This window comes from Ornithodoros turicata, chromosome 5 (genome assembly GCF_037126465.1).
Source record: "Ornithodoros turicata isolate Travis chromosome 5, ASM3712646v1, whole genome shotgun sequence".
In the NCBI taxonomy this organism is placed as follows: Eukaryota; Metazoa; Arthropoda; class Arachnida; order Ixodida; family Argasidae; genus Ornithodoros; species Ornithodoros turicata.
In genome coordinates, this window is record NC_088205.1 from 8,683,861 (window position 1) to 8,697,943 (window position 14,083).

Genomic DNA, 14,083 nt, shown 5'->3' on the forward strand with positions numbered 1-14,083 from the left:
TACCTGCCACTATTTTCGTTTGTTCCGTTTATTTATGTTGTAAGGAGACCGAGGCCTAGTGAAGCTCCTTGGAGCTTTTTCTGTTTTATTTTTTTTTTGCCTCACGCTTCCTCCACGTGTACAGTGAGAAGTAAACATACATACATGCATACAGTAAATAAGTAATGGAAGTACGTACTTTGAGAGCTACAACAAAGGCATGCAATTTGTATGTGCATGCGGAATATCTAGAAAATTTTTCGGATATGCAGTTATGTTTCGTGATGAAAACGTAGGAACTGTGAAGGCAGCATAAAGACTTGTTGGTGAAAGTTGTCGAAAAAAAAAAAAACGAAACCTACATCTCGTAATCTCACCTAATCTCACACTTAATCTCGTGCCTTCAGAGTCCCACTTAACGTGTGTCATTCCCATCTAGAAGTCCCACATTGTGTTCCACCAAAATATTTTTTCTCCGTGAGACGCCAAAGCGTCATGAAATAATTAATTTCTGGTTTTAAGAAATATGACGTAACAATGCGCAATCTGTCATACGTGTCTGGCAACATTGCTCCTTCAAGGTTGCTTTCGGTCTCATCGACAGTCTTCCGACGTGGGTCAGGGAGCGGAGAAGGAGTACATGTGTGTGCGCTGTCGATAGAGGAAGACGCCAGAACTTATAGTGACGTCTTCTACGCCTGGAGAATCCGAAACTACGAATTTTTGCGGCTTCATTCGAAAACTCCCTAAGATTCTGGCGTCATGCACTGACGATGTTTATATTTTGCGTACTGAGTCTTTAAAATGCGAATAGATAGCTTTTTCTTTTTAAAGTCAGGATTGACGCTTCACAGACAAATGAGTATTCGCTGCCAGATCGACCTATAGGGGGCGACACTGTCACATTTCTAGTGTGGATAACACCCGACCGATGTTCGGAGTTGATGGTTCTCTTCCGTAATTCCTGTGTATACTCAACCGAAGATCACTTGTGCCGCGATGGTACGCGATACTATTCCGTTCCACAATGCTCCACCTACTGCACTGAACGCGGAATAAACGTGAAAAAGCGGACGACGCGAGGTAGCTATCCACACTACGGTAGTTCATCGTTTCTCCGCAGCGCGCCGACACCGTTCGACCTCGGAGCTTATTAGCGCGCGGAGCACAGCCTATCCTGCACCGTGCTGTCGACTTGGAGCCAGATACCAACACGCACAAAGTATGTATCACTTCTTCCGCCATCACATCATACGCTTTGATTGTACAATTTATTATTCATCATCCAACGCCACCGCATTTGAGAGCTATACGGAAGATGCAGACTCGAGTGCGAGAGACAACATTTGTTCGGCGGATCCATACCGGGGGACAGGTCATTTGCGCACCGCGCGATCAATTCCAATTTGAGTCCAAGCGAAGCCACTTAGCGACACGGGGGGCTCCGGAGATGAAGAAGCATTTGGGACCGTGAAAAAAGAGCGGACGAACTGGGGCGGCTGGTTGTGGATCTCAAAACGATCCTCGAGAGACTGAAATGTAGCGGGAAGATCTTAACAGTGAATAAACGCTCTCTAGGTTGAGAGAGGGATCCGCAAGTTGTATATATATATTTACGTACGGTAGCCGCCGAGCGTTTCCCGAGTAACAGATTGAAGTTTGAGTGTTCTTGGCATTCATGTGAAAAGAACAGAGACGTGGTTGAAAAGGAAAGCAAGCCAAATATTGGCTGACCTCTCTCAACACTTAAGAAGAAGAAGTAGAAGAATAAGAACAGGAAGAAGATCAAGAACAAGAAGAAGAAGAACAAGAACAAGGCCGGTTCCATCCGAACCTCTCACAGTTGACAAAACCACTGAACTATTTCCTGGCAGGTTTTATCAGTTGTTTCTTCATTTACTTATTTACCCAAAGAAAAAAAAAAGTAGAAGAAAAGATGGTCATGACGATGAGGTAAACAAAGCAGAATACATAAAGAGATAATTGAATTTGAAGCCGGATCCAAGGTTTGAAAATTATGTAGCTGACGTTATGCGTTTCGTGTGGAATAAATCCAAGGAAGTGGGACGTTGTCAGCCTTACTCTCTGCTTTGATTGAATGCATTGCTAGATGCATAATTACGTGAATAATGCATAATTACGTGAAACCCAACTTAGTTAACCCGGTTTCTCAACGAATTGATGTATTCTTCAACCTAGTATAGCAGGCGAGCATGAAGATTACCCTTCTCCGTTGTGGCGATCGATCAACCTGTCAATCAGTCGTATTCCCACCTGCAGTCAGGGCCGCAGCGAGAGCAAATCTGAAAGGAGGAAATTTAACATTTTAGTCTCCACTCAAGAACGTGGTCTATGAATGGCACCGATACACGTGGATGCTTTCCGCCGCATTTGCGACCCTGGATTCTGATCTTGATAGAGGGCAGTAATATGCGGCGGTGCATAAACCGGCCGATAACAAGTCTGTCTATAAAAATTCAGAAGCGGATAATTCGAAGGCAACGTTGCAATCAGTGTTGTACCCGCTACAAAAACTAACTAGCGGAATATGCCGCTACCCGCTACTCCACAAAGAAGTAGCGCAATAAGTCACTTTGAAAAAGTAACGCGATACCGCTACCAAATAAAAGTAATGTAACTACTATGCCGCTACTTTTCTGCTACCGTACACTCCTTTAGGCAACGCCTTACCGTAGGCATCTCATTGAAAAATGTGCCTAAAGACGATGGAATATTTAGGTTCCTTCACATCGCTAGCATGCAGGATAAAGTATACCACTACTTACAGCAAAGACGCTATTCCACAGTTATCTTGACCTTGAGATGATGCGCGTATGTTCATGTAGAATGTCGAATGTCTCTTGGACATTATGATACTAAAAGCGCTAAAGCCAGACGAAGAGACGAAGACACACATAAAGAGCCCACTAACAGCAACTTGATTACTCACACCTGACACACTTAAAGCTTTGAGGGATTCCCTCTCTTTGTCTAACAGGCCAATAGAGGCATTACTCACACACCTTCTCCCCTTCCTGCAATCAAAAATGCTTCTCAAATTTCCCTCTCCCTAACTTCTCGAAACCTCCTCTTTATCTTGGAATTACGTCTGGCAACCCAGTTTGACACATGTTCAGATAAAGTTCCGGACCTTGCTGACAGCCCGACACATTATACAGGGTGTTTTTTTTTTTTCAGACAGATTTTTTATTAAAAAACTATAAGGGCTATAGACATGCTGTTTTCCATCTCTGGGATGGCGGACGTTCTTGGCCATATGTTGCTCAACCGTCAAATGACTAATTACCTAAAAATCGTTAATTAACTTTCGTTAATCGTTACTAATCGTTAAAAACTTAATTATAAAAGCTACGAAGTTGTCCCAATGAGAACATCTGTTCCTTTCGGTGGCCTGATATCGTGGCCGTTTTCAGAACAAAAATCCGTTCGGTAGATCGTCCGTGAAGGTGAAGGAACACCTTTTTTTTTTCTTTATTTTGTTCCTTGCGCATCTTCGGAGCTTCGTCTTTCCTTCACCCCCAATGTGAGAGGGTGACGGACCTTCATGCGTCGAAGATGAGCTTTAACTTGCGGAAACAAAACAAAAACACGTGTATCGGGTGACGCTATCCGAACTTCCCTTAACTTGGGTTGCGTTTTCTGTTTTCTTTTAATCTTTCTCCAGGACGCAAGAGGCAACAGTGTGCTCTTTCACCCTCTCACATTGGGGGTGAAGGAAAGACGGGTCTCCGAATATGCGCAATGAACAAAATAAAGAAAATAAATGGTGTTCCTTCACGAATTTTTTGCAGGCGATCTACCGAACGGATTTTTTGTTCTGAAAACGGCCACGATATCAGGTCATCGAAAGGAACAGATGTTCTCATTGGGACAACTTCGTATCTTTTATAATTAAAAAGTTAATTAACGGTTTTAGGTAATTAGCCATTTGACGGTTGATGAACATATGGCTAAGAACGTCCGCCGGCCCAGAGATGATAGAAGTGAAAACAGCATGACTCTAGCCCTTATAGTTGTTTAATAAAAAATCTGTCTCGAAAAAAAAAACCTGTATATATGACGCATAGGTGCATTTAATAATTTCCCTGTCAGAACGTTTCCAACACAAGACTGTTTCTGCAATGACAGTATTTTGTTCGAGATATCTGCGAATCCCAACCTAAAATTTTTCCTTCTGCTTACTGTCGACGGATTCATCAGTTGTTCCTGTGGTCAAGTGGCGCAACAAGCGACCACTCATCGAGCCATCAAGAAGTAGCTACCAGGTGGCGAAGAGATCAAACGAATTGCATAATATTTGCTCATGTTTTCGCCAGGGCCAATGCCTCCAAGAAGAATAGACAGCATTCTGAGTGCTGCTGGCATACTGCACCACAGCTTAGGTCTCACAGAAGTTAGGAGTTACTGTAGTTACCTGTATACCCCCTGCTTCCATTCTTCCAGCCACACGGCGGCATCTTTTCCACTGCTTCCACTACGCCTTTGGATGGGATGACGAATGGCGAGGCGGACTTGTCATTTCGAGATGCGCCATCGGTGTGTGATGCGGCAGAGGTAGAAAACATCGCGTCTACCAGAGCATAAAAATGGGCTCGAAGGACTTGAGGGGGAACCTGATCTCTTCGTTCCTGGAGGTCCGGAAGACGTACGAAGGCGGGTGGCACAGGCAGAGACCAGGGGGCGTCCTGCGGTGTGACGTCCTTATGCAGTGAGAGCCTGGTGTGTCCTCTGCGCTACGCGATGGAAATCACTTTCAGGACGGTATCGAATTTTCCTGAGGAGTGGGTGACGGAAAATGTGTGCCCGCTAACGTAGGATGTGTCGGGCCGTTTCACGCTCACGGAGAACCTTCACCGGGGGTTCACCAGCTTCTGCGAGGACATGCCGTGTCTCAGCCATTCTTGGAACTCCAAGGTAGCGACGAAGACAACAACATTCTTGCAACTATTGTAGATTTCAGACACGACAAACCGCAAGCTGTCGATTCTAGACAAGTATGTCGCAAGGTGTATAAGCACTCACCCTGACTGATACTGTGTCACAGCCACTCCAATCGAACAACGGGCAGAAATCCATGCGTAGGCATATAGCTCGCCAACATTTCATCATCAGGACACATCTCATCCTGCCCATTGTGCCTTGGGTAGTGGGCCGCACCTTATGTGGCGAATTTCCCCATTCATTATCATTAATTTATTTGTTGTTGTTGTTGCCAACATTCCGTTATTGCGTGCTCCAGAGAAACTCTTACAATTTCCCTAAGACCCAATTTCTATTCCTCTCATTGGTGAGGCTCTCTCCCGTCAGCTGCAAGCACGATGTATCATTCTTTCGCGGCGCTTGCTGTTGTGTGTCCAGCTGCGCTATGCCCACCGTATCCTGGAACGTGTGCTATAGTCATGCATTGCGTCGGTAGAGCTTCATGAATGGCGCTCTGGCATTCCACAGTGTTGTGCGTCCTTATTACTGTGGCCTCAGAGGCACGGCAGCCCATGCGTTGGTGCGGCAAGCCACTCAGTAAGTATAAGTTAGACAATAGATATATATATCTTATACCATGTACCAACAGGGCCCAACTCCATACGGGCTAGGCCAGGGCCCAGCATTCTGACCGTTCTATAGACAACAGAGCTTGTCAGTACTGCAAAGCATATGACGTCTTACTGTTGTTTGTGGAGAATCACGAGAGTTCGATGCTCATCCGTCCTTCATGAAAATGCACATATCATCGAAGCACTTTGTAAAAAGTGCTCGTATTAGAACTAGACGTGTTCTAAAAGATTTTGCGATCGTTGTACTCGGCTATGAGTGTTCTGTTCACGTGTTCTTTCCCACTCCCTCTCTGTTTCTAGTCTTGTTCTAGTTTTCAGTTCTCCGTTCTCTTTGTGTCCTCATGCTGGATGTATGTAACTCTTACGTAACCATAGTACGATGCTACGATATTGTGTGTGAGAATGTTGGGACTGAACACATGATTGAGAACGCGTGTGCGGAATCCGTGTGTGTGTTGTCTTTGTCCCTCCGCATTCTCAATCATGTTCGTATATTGTATGTTACGATATATTACGTGACAGTAGGATGGTTACGATGCTGGCATAGTAGCCTAACACAAGCTTGACGTAACGACCCACGTGTTCTCCAGAACCTGTTGGAATAGCAAGAGCGGCGAAACTTGGAGCACAGTTTCTTTCCTCTTGCCAAGAGGAAATTATACAACTGAACATGGACGCCAGGGTCATTAAGGTATGGTAACATGATGCGGGATGATAAGGATACACGACCGAAACTTGGGCGTTGAAGTACGTTTATTTTCCCACTGTAAACGTGAAGGAGGCGTGAGGCGGAAAAGCTCCAAGGAGCTTGACTAGGCGTCTGTCCGCATTCATTGTTCTTAAACGAACTCGGTAATATCCCCGTATAACCAGGCGAGCCGTCGTTTCAGTCAGACCTCTACTTTCGGAGCCGGTTGCCTTCTGCACGGCGAGGAGGGGACATATTTCATAAGCACTGCTTTCTTTTGGGAGTATAAGGTGCTGGTGAGTTGTTACTGCCCTTCGCGGTTTGCTTGCCGGAAGTTGAAGAGTTCCAGGACATGTGTGTGTGCCGCAGCCTGTATGGTACAGGAGAGGTTCCACGATGAGAGTGGACGGTCACCACTGTTCTAAAATGCCCACAAGAGGCGTCCTACAGTGGTCCACTATGCATAGAAGCTGCATGAAACTCTCCTGGCCTCAACGACAGATACCGCAGGGGCCATGTGATGATTCTCAAGCAGATTGGGACACATTCCGGAGCCATAGGAGCAGTAAGACTGGTAAGACGAAGCGTGGAAAAGGAGGAAACACGCGAACGCCTGGCAGCAGATAACCTCCTTTGCCACTTGTGGCGGCGCCCTGTAGAAACACATGGAAGCAAATGACGAGAGTTTCGCTGTTTTGTCTGCTGCCGGCATCCCCACCACGCGCGTCGTTTTCGCGGATGACTTCCACGTAGTGATGCAAAACTATCGATAAATTGACTATCGACACTAACGACAGTTTTCTGAAACTATCGATAGTGCCGAAAGACTATCGATAGTGTAAAAACTATCGATTGTTGACTATCGCTAGTGTCGAAAAACTATCGATAGTTTTACGATAATTGGCTATCGATAGTACTGTTCTTTTGTCTTTCTTTACTATCGATACCTAGATTTTTATCTCAATATCGATGCTTTCGTTCTCGCCTTCGTTTTCGCGCTGGCACAATGAGAACGCAAACAGAATCAATCACGTGCGATACAACTTCTTCCCATTTTGGGGAGGTTGGTTGGTAAAAAAAAAAAGAAAAGTATGGAGACGTTGGCCCAGCTCTACATTGGGCCGCCTACTCCAGTACGTTTATGCTAGCAAGGAGGGGAGATATATTTATTAGAACAAAGAAGAAAAAAAAAGGACGAAAGGTCAGCTAAACTATAGAGTCACTAAATAGGGAGCAGAGTAGCGACAACGAGCCACGCCGGCGAGCGAGACTGCCATCTTGGGTCCTCCGCAGTTGCGTCGCCTAGCAGCGCGCCGTCGAGCCACCTCGCAACCGAGGAAACCGGTTTTGGATGGAAGCGACTCAACATGGACGTTCTTGGACAAGGAGAAATCACGTGACACGATCAGCCCAATCGCGGACACCGAACGACGGCTCCGGCGCGGACAACGAATGCTAAAGCCTTCGCTAGCTAAACGACACGTGGGCTTGCTGTTCCGCAAAAAGAAAGAAAGAAAATAGGAAAAGAAAAATACATAAAAGGTGAACTAAAAAGAAAAGAATCGGGAAATAAAGGGGGGGGGGAATATAGGTTTATTGCAAAACAAAACACGAAATCACGAAAGAGGGGAAAGGTTAGCCTGGCTCCAGCAGCCGACTTGCTATTCCCGCTTACAAAAGGAAAACAAAAGAGATAAACTGATGTTCTGAGGCTGGAACAACATAGAAGGGACAGATACAAACAAAGCCTCAAATTGCCTAAGAAATCAACGATGAAAGATGAAAGTCAATGAAAAGGTTAGCCAGCTGTAGGGATCGAACCCACATCTTCTGGATTGCCGGTCCAGGGCTCTGGACCAGCCCTGGACCGGCAATCCAGAAGATGTGGGTTCGATCCCTACAGCTGGCTAACCTTTTCAGTGACTTTCATCTTTCATCTGACTACCAAGTTTATCTGTAATGCATGAATGATGCACTGCAAGCAATGAAAGAAGATGCTCATCATAAAATCGTGCGCACTCATGAGACTGCGATGCCCGTGATCCAGTGCAGAGAGTATTAAGCGCTAACCGCATACGACGAATTCTCGACGGAAAAACGGCCACCGTCACCATTTTTCCGGTGAGCCGACGCGAGCAATGGGAACTTCACCGATTTCTCGACGACAGCGGTGGACAGAAAAAATCGGCGAAGAGCAGAAGCGGCCGCTCGACGGCAGCTAATAGGATCGCTCCACGCGCTGTCGTTCCACGAGCGGATGTGCCGGACCAGTGGCGGGCAATTCGGATGCCCGTATGGCTAACCTGGAAAGTGGGAAGGATGCTGTCGTCCGCTCGCTGCTGTCTGAGGGCGCTTTTGTAGCGCTTACTTCGAGAGTATGCATTGACCGCAAGAACTATTCTGTGTGTCACTATAACTTTTCTATGTGTAGCAAAATGTTTGTCAGTTAATTTGAAGTCAAACTTTAACACGGACTAACGAAACGCCCGCTAGGAAAGCCACCGTCCACCGCAGTGGAAATCTGTGCATGCGGTTCAACCAGCCGTTTTTCCGTCGAGTTGTCGTGCCGGTGGGGAAGTTGGCCGTTTTTTCGTCGAGAAATCGTCGTATGCGGTTACCGCTTCACGGGACTTTGCCGTTGGTTTGAGCGGCATTAGAAGCTCAAGGTCAGCGTCGGAAGGAAAGCTGCAGTGAGTTGTACCGTAAAACTTGTGGGAGTGAGGCATGCTCTGTTTCTATTTTTACCTGCTACCCGATCGTTCTCCGATAGTATACTATCGGTAGTTTCTTATAGCGTCCTCGATAAACTTGCTCCGGAATTGCCCCGAAACCACAGTGGTGCGTGGCGCTCTACACTGGCGGTGCCCCGGGCGGAGGCATTATCGAACATGAAACTGCACTGCAATGGTGGATCTGATGGATACTAGCATGCGCTACCTAGAGATCTGTGCTCGTTGTGGCTCGTAGGCTGCGCGACCCGTGGCGAGAGGCACCTGGTGAGCGGCACCGATCGAATGCCATGCTGACGATGACTGCCTGCTGCCACTTGCCCGGCTACACCTAGCTACTTGCCGCTTCCACCTTCCTCCGTGCTTCCGGCAATCGCGATGCTTCTTGGGATTGCACTCTGGCGCTCGGCTGATTTTCTTGGTGTGGGTTCCGGGCAACTCAGTGCTGCACTGAACGGGTGCACTCCTTTAATCGAGGACGTTCAGTGCGCACCAGTGCAGTTTATCGAGGATGGCAAGCCGCACCAGGTCGCACCGGGGCGCACCGGTGCAGTTTATCGAGGACGCTATTACTATCGACAGTAGACTACCGATGGTGCTATCGATAGTTCGATTCTCATCCATAGTATCGAGAGTACTATCGATTGTTTTGTATCACTACTTCCATGCTGTTAAACACGACCATCGGTAGTTGATTACGGCCGACCTTCCTTTCTTTCCGTCTTTCGAGTGCCTGAGGTAGGTGAGCGTCACTAGGAAACTTCCATTCACAATGACGGGCTTGCTACCGATAGTAGTATCTACCGACCGCGTGTTCACGAATGTCCCTCGGCTACATGATTCGTAAGCAGGTGGCGACACCGATGAACTTTCTTTTTGGTAAAGACCCTTGGGACATCGGCCAAGAACTGAGCAGTGAGCGGCTCATTTGCATACGCCCGTTAATTAAATCTAAATCATAGCTTCGGACGCTCTCGGAAGCTCTATTTTATGTATGGCGACTTTCAGCATAACATATTCCGGGATAAAACCCGCTTCGAACACTCTGTGTTTTTTGCGAGTAATTAATTGGTTTCGTTTTACAAATTTCTTGCGCGGAGTAGTGCCATCATGCGCCCTTTCCGTGTGTTCCGTTCGCACGCGGGGGTGCAGGAAGATAGAGTCACTAAATAGGGAGCAGAGTAGTGACATTGAGCCACGTCTGCGAGCGAGCCCGCCATCTTGGTCGCGAGCCGCGTCGTCTAGCAATGGGACGCCAGTATCCCCTCCTCCTGCGCCGGAGAACAGCGCGCGGTCGAGCCAGCTCGCAACCAGAAAACTGGTTTTGGATGGAGGGTACTCGACATGGACGGTGCGCTATTGAAAGGAGAAACCACGTGACACGATTGGCCCAATCGCGGACACCGAACGGCGGCTCCGGCGCGGAAGAGGAATGCGATACTCTGCACCCCTACAGGACTCTACAGGAAGATAAGGAACAGGGAGTGAACTTTCGACGTCCTACGTCGTTCTTTACCTGACTGACAACTGGTCCGCGGACTTGACGAAGGAAGTTTACGATTTGCATCTATCGCCAGTGACGATAAAATTCCCACAACGCGTACGGGAAGTGTCTTAGTCAAGTGCATAGACAAGTGCCAAGTACGTCAGTTACCTGAGTCTCCACAAGCAACTACTGTCCATCGTCGTGGAATGCCTGTGATGAGCTCATAAATGACAATCTGCATAGCGATTTCTGCCGCATTTTTTTTTTCCAGGGAGTACCCCACCCCTTACTAAGCAATCTTCTTGCAATATAGACTATGAATTCTTTTAGATAACCGGCCTTACTCAGAACGCCGATTTGTTCTTGTTGTTGTTGTTATAAGTTCGTTGTGGTCCTCAAGAGTGTTGTCGAGATTAGATGAGGTCAGAAGAGTGAGGTGAGTTTGTTTAGCTGCGCTATATACCAATATAGTTTTATATGTCAGCATCCAGTTAGTGACACAGATGGATCACTGCCAACAATGTTTTCGTTGCATTTTAGCTGTACGTTGTGCTTATGCTCAAGTAAGAGAAATTAACAACCTTCATTTTTCCCTCCTGTTCAGTTCCACGGACAAGCGTGCAGAGCAGGGCGAATCTGCTACGCCCGCGCATTTGACATAGCCAAGGTATGCAACAACGCTACTTATACGTCTTACGCATCTGTTCTCCCGAAGTTGATTTTCATGTGATTTTCGTCAAATTTGTTTAGGGCAAGGAGAACATTAAAAAGGAGGTGGCAAACTGTATCACTAAGGCTATCATGCAATGGGAGCTACTTCATCCGGTAGGTAACCTTCAGAACAAAAATGGAAACTTAACAAATGGAAAAGTTCAAAATGTTCTCTGGTGGAAAGCCTTAATGTAAGACTGAAAGAAGAAAAATATATATATGAGAGGAGTTTTATATCACTTCTGCAGCTACACGACCACGTTATCCCAAAGTTAATCACTAATTTAATCATTACTCCACACTAGACACAGTCACACAAGACACACGACAAAGACGGCAAACCGTACAACTGGAACGAATATGTCCATATAGAGTACAGTGTATACTCTGCTCTTTGAAGCAGAACAGTGTTGTGCTTTCCAAGGCACAACAGTGTACAGTTAACACAAGCCTACAGCGAAATCCGCACCCGCACCCCTAGAAGGGCTTGTACTTTCCCCTCTGTGCACCCACAGAGAGAACGTCTGTTCCTTTCGGTCACCTGATATCGTAGCCGTTTTCAGAACAAAAATCCGTTCGATAGATCGCCCGCAAAAAATTCGTGAAGGAACGCCATTTCTTTCTTTATTTTGTTCATTGCGCTTCTTAGAAGACGCGTCTTTCTTTCACCCCCAATGTGAGAGGGAGAAAGAGCACACTATCGCCTCTCGCGTCCTGGAAAAAAGATTAAAAGGAAACAGAAAATGCAACCCAAGATAAGGCCAGTTCCAATAGAGACACCAGATACATTTGTTTTTGTTTTATTTCCGCAAGTTAAAGCTCATATTCGACGCATGAGGCGGCACTGTGCTCCTTCCCCCTCTCCCGTTGGGGATGAAGGAAATACGCGTCTTCTAAGAAGCGCATGAACAAAATAAAGAAAAAATGGCGTTCCTTCACGAATTTTTTGCGGGCGATCTATCGAACGGATTTTTGTTCTGAAAACGGCTACGATATAAGGTGACCGAAAGGAATAGATGTTCCCATTGGGACAACTTTGTAGCTTTTATAATTAAAAAGTTAATTAATGAAAGTTAATTAAGACATTGCCTTTGGACTTTGCTAATGCCCTGCTAGGGAGTGCCCTTCAGCATATGCTATATTGCAATTGATTTCATCTTGGAAAAAGTGTTATATATATTTTTAAAAAATCTGTTCACACTTAGCGTGGGCACCCTGTATGTCCTGTTAGTATAGTTTGATCTGTGCCATTCTCCAGTTGAATCTCATTGTCGTCTTCTCACACCAGGATGAAGCGATGGAGTACAATGTCAACGGGACGAAAATGGCGGAGGGCCTGAAGGTAATTCCCTTTCACTACAAATAAAGATGGCTATATGCGACAGAGCAGAACTCGAGACGCTGAACTTGCTTATGCTAGAATGAGTAAATGTGTTTCGTGAATGTCCAAAAAACTGACAACAGACACACAGTACAGAGCTCGTGCAGTGTTGTCCGTTTTCGGTTTGCGTGCTTTTTATTCAGCTATGGGCTCCCATGAACTTGCCGGTCTTCCCACACTTCTTAAATAATAAATAATAAATAAATAAATAATAAAGTGTTTCCATTGCAGAACTGTGGCATGGAGCAATGGCTGCCGGCCGAAGAAAAACACTTCATGGGCCTCTTGGCATGGATTTCGAAGTTTATGAGCGGGTAACGACCGATTCCTCTTATTACCGACCGATTCCTCTTCGTAAGAGATTCCATTTTTTCGTCGATGTTTCATGAAATTCATCGTCCTCGCTTATGAGTGTAGAGTTTAATCTTGTTTTGACGTAGAATTCACATCGTCTGCGAGCGGTTCCTCAGCTGTTGCAGAACTGTCAACTAGTTCTGCAACTTACCAGTCAATGTCATCAACTCATTAACACAATTAATATCACTAAAGTCACCAAAGTGTAAACGCCCAGAACCTCCTGAACCTCTCCAACGGAGAGGTTCAGAGTCCCTCAGAGGTCCCTTCCTCATTTTTCTTTCTCTCGCGCGCGTCTCTTTTCTTCTTGTTTTCGTATCTTAGCGTGGTCGCATCAATTGACATAAAAGCAAAATCACAGGGCCGCATACCCAGGCTTGACGTATTGTTTGTGTTCGCGAAAATGAACATTTGTTTTCTTTTACATTACGTGAACCCCCATCGTGCTCAGTGCACCATGTCTCCAACGTATGTTTCAGGCACCAAATAGTGGAGAAAAAAAAATCCAGCATAGTAACGGCAACGACCAATACGCAGCCACCTGATATGTACTCATATCGTGACGTTTACTTTTACGCAGGTGATGCTCCCGTTCAGCGACAACAGAGGCAACGTGGTCCTACGTTCCCAGGATCGCTCCTATTACAGCCAATGTGTCCAACGACATAGAGTTTATTTAAAATAGCTCAAACCACGCTCGTCACAAGAGTCATGTCGTAACGCTATTTTGTAACCTTTCCACACACACTCTCTCTGTCCATACGCCAACTATGAGCATGTTGAACACTTTCCTGTCTGGCCTCATGTTTTCGCGTTGAATTGGATAGCAATATGAGGCAGCTTCTATTGAGCTATGTCCCGGTGTTATATCCCATTGTTTACATAAATTATCTGATACTGTTTCACATATGTGGCCGTTATAGCCAGGACCTTTGCGGCCGTTAAAGTGCACGAATAAAAAGCATGGTCGATCCATTGGTGGATCCGACAGAAATGCGATAGCATTAAAACTTGAAAACCCTTTGGGAACTCCCCTTCACAACGCTACTGGTCCCTTCACACGACCCTACACAACGCTAACGGAAGACAGCATTCTCAGCCTTTCGGGCTTCCTACGATTCAACATGGCGGCGCCGTCTCGCAGTCAGCCTTCTTTCGCCGCCGCCCCTCCGCACAGTTTTC

The 14,083-nt window shown here is 46.2% G+C and overlaps 1 long non-coding RNA gene across 1 annotated transcript; it reads left to right on the forward strand.

Moving 5' to 3' along the window:
- The first annotated feature begins 6,167 nt into the window (after positions 1–6,167).
- LOC135395288 (uncharacterized) lies at positions 6,168–11,281 on the forward strand. The gene is made up of 3 exons (XR_010423018.1): positions 6,168–6,243; positions 11,060–11,122; positions 11,206–11,281. It is a non-coding gene; the product is annotated as an uncharacterized LOC135395288 (long non-coding RNA).
- The last annotated feature ends 2,802 nt before the right edge of the window (positions 11,282–14,083 follow it).